We start from the raw sequence: 4,285 nt of genomic DNA, 5'->3' as shown, positions 1-4,285 counted from the left end.
GGCTTTTGCATGCTTTCAGGCTTTGCTTAGTGTATTTCCCCAGCGTCAAAATCAGACACATTTAAATGTCGGGAAAACCCATTTCTGGCCACATGCCAATGTCCATGGCAAGTTGTAAGGGTCAAAGTCCAACTGCTTTAATTTAAGCTGATAATCATTAGTTATACTAGCGTTTTCTCAGCTTCCCCTATTAAAACCAGCCATTTTGCTGGATGTTTTGCCCTCGGTCTGGCCAAGGTGGGTGTGTTCCGGCGGGAAAGTGATTTAATTGCATACCCTCTAAATATATACCAGTTTTAGTGGGAATTAGGAAGATGGCCTTTAATGGATTTTTTATTTTTTTTGCTGAGCATGGATAGGATTGAAAACAGTTGTAGAGCACTAGGTTTAAGTTAACACTGTCTAACTAAGATAGATAGCTAAAGCTTACTGACTTGGATGCAGTTTGACAATTGTGTCTCTGGGAGACCAGGTTAACAGGATAAAATGCAACTTCATAGTGTTATCAATTTACTATGCACAATTAATTGAATATTGATCTCGATTACGATTTTGACTGCCCACGATAACATGAACATAATCAACTGCGATATTGACATTTAAAGTTCGTCCTCCACTCATAGAAAACTCCACTGCATATCAAATTAACTTATAGCACTTATAGCCAGTCACCACTGGGTGATTTGGCTGTGCGCGAACCCTCCAGCTACAGCATGTGCAAAAATTTCCCTTATATTGCGGCTGCAGTCCAGAGTAGAAGAGTATACAATAGAGAGCAGACAGACAAACCAAAAATGTCTGGAGCAGAAGGCAAAGTGCTAGTCCCTAGGAACGGATCATCATCTGTTGTTTGGAATTATTTTGGATTTAGAGAAAGTGATGTTAAGCAAAACAAATCATATGCACACAGTGCTTTAGAATTGTTTCTGTACTGGGCAGCAACACAACTGACTTGTTCAACCACCTGAAAAAACATCACAAACTGCAGTACGATGAATGTATGAAGGGCAAGTAGAATAACGTCGCTAACGTTAGCTCACTGATCCCTGTCCTTCACCAGTGTCAACTCAGACATACAAAACAGCGACGCTGTACAGCGCATCACTTTATCCATCCAACTCCCAAAGACAGACTGAAATAATGGATGCAATCGCATTCCATTTGGCCAAAGATATGTGTCCAAAAAACACTGTGAGCAGTGAAGGTTTCAGGAAAATGGCCAACATACTGGACAAAAGATATGTGATCCCCTCACACAATTATTTTTCTAAAGTAGCATTACCTGCACTGTATGCAAAATGTCGAGGGGAAATAGAGAGGGATGTTACAGCTGTCAAGTACTTTGTGACTACCACTGAGAACAATGGAGCCATACATGAGCCTGACAATCCATTAGATTGACAGTGATTTTACAGCGAAGAGTCGATTTTTGCTAACGTAATTTTTCCCACAAGACTACACAGGAGAGTCAATTGCCCAGGGACTCAGGGAAGTGATGGCCTCTTGGAGCTTGCAGGAGGAGAGACTTGTCTGCATTACAATGAAATGTTGTGAAGGCAGCTTCTCTGAATAAATGGATGAGGCTTCAGTGCTTTGGCCACAGGCTCCATCTAGCAATAGGTAAGTAGCAGGATATATTTGAAAAAGGAACAAAAAGTGTAATTGTAATTAATTGAAATATTGTGTAATCTCTGATGATTAATTGTATGTAATCTGTGCAGACTGTGTTAATATGTATGTGAAGACTTTGTAATATAATAGTAATATAACAATAATATGATTGGGATTGTTTATCAAGTATATATAGAAACAGATTCGGTTTTATTCTGTGCTTTAATTTTACATATGAATCTCTCATGTTTTTTTTTAGAGAACGCAATGAGTAATCATCGAATTGACCATGCAGTAGGCCTCTGCAAAAAGCTGGTGACCAGTTTCTCCTACAGCTGGAGGCATAAAAAGGAGGTAGCAGCACAAAGGGAGTTGAAGCTTCCAGAGCATGCTCTAAAGACCGAGTGCCCCACAAGGTGGGGATCGAGGCAGGCTATGATTGAAAGAGTTCAGGAGCAGCAGAGGGCCATTGCTCATGTCTTGTCTACTGACAGAAAGGCCAGATACCTCACCCCCACATGGCAGGACACTGACATCCTGGAGGCCATCAACAAATCCGTCTGCCTTCTGACTGAGTTTACTGATGCGCTTTCCAGTGAAAAATATGTCAGTGTGTCCTTTGTAAAACCAGTACTCCACCTTTTCGGCTCCTCTATCCTGAAAGTGAAGGATGATGATCCAGACCTAACATGCACCATCAAGACCAAAATCCTGAGCTACCTGGAAGAAAAATAAAAGGACCCTCTGACACAGGAACTGCTTGACATGGCCTCTGCTCCTGAACCCGTGGTACAAGCTCAGATATGTGCGTAAAGAAAATGTTGCACCAATATAAGCCAGACTTACTTCTCAGATGGCTAGGACTGCACCTGCAGACATGGTTATAGTAAGTGATTATTGTGATTACATACAGTCAGATACAGAATTTATTATAAATGAATTAAATTAAGTGGATTAAAATGTGCTACAAAATTAAATGTTGTAATGTGCTGTAATCTACTTTCTGGATATGGATGTTAAATATGTTTAATTAGATTTTTGATCATTAGATTTACCATACTTTTTTCAAGAAGATGGGCCCAACTGATCCCCATGTTGAGACTGCTGAGAATGCACCCACTTTAAAGAAAGAAAAGACCTAGGGGAGCTTCTACAAGACCACTGAGGGAACCACACCAAGACTCTCACCCTCACCTTCTACAGTCCTACCTACAATTAGACAACATTGACAGTGAGGAGGACCCACTGCACTGGTGGAGGGCACACCAGAGACTTTATCCAATACTCTTGAAACTAGCAAAAAAGTACTTGTGCATTCCAGCCAGAAGTTCCTCTTCAGAGAGGGTTTTTAGCACTGGGGGAAATATAGGGGGAAAGGCTCTGGGTTACTGATTGGAAGGTCAGAGGTTCAAGGCCCAGAACTGCAAAGCTGCCACTGTTGGGCCCTTGAGCAAGGCCCTTAACTCTCTCTGCTCCAGGGGCACCGTACCATGGCTGAACCTGCGCTCTGACCCCAACCTCCTAACATGCTGTTCAAATTTCACTGTGCTGTAATGTATATGTGACCAGTAAAGACCCATCATATTTCCTTTTCTGCATAGGCCTGAATTTTTTTTCATTTGGTTGCATATTGTTATATTTGATTGCATATTTTCATTTGGTTGATGGCATATTTATTTTTACTTATCCTATATTTTGGGTACAATTTTATTTATATTTTGCTTCAACGAGATGATGTGCTTTAAGGACCAGTCTAATTTGATGCAAAGATTTGTACATTAGCAGGAATGTAGCACAACATGTAGGTGAAAGCAGTGGTCTATTTATTTAAATGTGAAAGTGCAATACAGTGAGGGAAAAAAGTATTTGATCCCCTGCTGATTTTGTACGTTTGCCCACTGACAAAGAAATGATCAGTCTATAATTTTAATGGTAGTTGTATTTGAACAGTGAGAGACAGAATAACAACAAAAAAATCCAGAAAAACGCATGTCAAAAATTTTATAAATTAATTTGCATTTTAATGAGGGAAATAAGTATTTGACCCCTCTGCAAAACATGACTTAGTACTTGGTTTAAAAACCCTTGTTGGCAATCACAGAGGTCAGACGTTTCTTGTAGTTGGCCACCAGGTTTGCACACATCTCAGGAGGGATTTTGTCCCACTCCTCTTTGCAGATCTTCTCCAAATCATTAAGGTTTCGAGGCTGACGTTTGGCAACTCGAACCTTCAGCTCTCTCCACAGATTTTCTATGGGATTAAGGTCTGGAGACTGGCTAGGTCACTCCAGGACCTTAATGTACTTCTTCTTGAGCCACTCCTTTGTTGCCTTGGCCGTGTGTTTTGGGTCATTGTCATGCTGGAATACCCATCCACGACCCAGTTTCAATGCCCTGGCTGAGGGAAGGAGGTTTTCACCCAAGATTTGACGGTACATGGCCCCGTCCATCGTCCCTTTGATGCGGTGAAGTTGTCCTGTCCCCTTAGCAGAAAAAAAACCCCAAAGCATAATGTTTCCACCTCCATGTTTGACGGTGAGGATGATGTTCTTGGGGTCATAGGCAGCATTCCTCCTCCTCCAAACACGGCGAGTTGAGTTGATGGCAAAGAGCTCCATTTTGGTCTCATCTGACCTCAACACTTTCACCCAGTTGTCCTCTGAATCATTCAGAT

General features: G+C 41.4%; 1 long non-coding RNA gene across 1 annotated transcript; it reads left to right on the top strand.

Annotated features, from left to right (window-relative positions):
* Positions 1 to 335: 335 nt before the first annotated feature.
* Positions 336 to 3,390, top strand: LOC108257418 (uncharacterized). The gene is made up of 3 exons (XR_001810448.3): positions 336 to 1,620; positions 1,871 to 2,497; positions 2,661 to 3,390. It is a non-coding gene; the product is annotated as an uncharacterized LOC108257418 (long non-coding RNA).
* The last annotated feature ends 895 nt before the right edge of the window (positions 3,391 to 4,285 follow it).

Source organism: Ictalurus punctatus, chromosome 24, assembly GCF_001660625.3.
Source record: "Ictalurus punctatus breed USDA103 chromosome 24, Coco_2.0, whole genome shotgun sequence".
Classification (NCBI taxonomy): Eukaryota; Metazoa; Chordata; class Actinopteri; order Siluriformes; family Ictaluridae; genus Ictalurus; species Ictalurus punctatus.
Note: the sequence above shows the minus strand (reverse complement) of the source record. Positions and strands in the feature narration are given on the sequence as shown.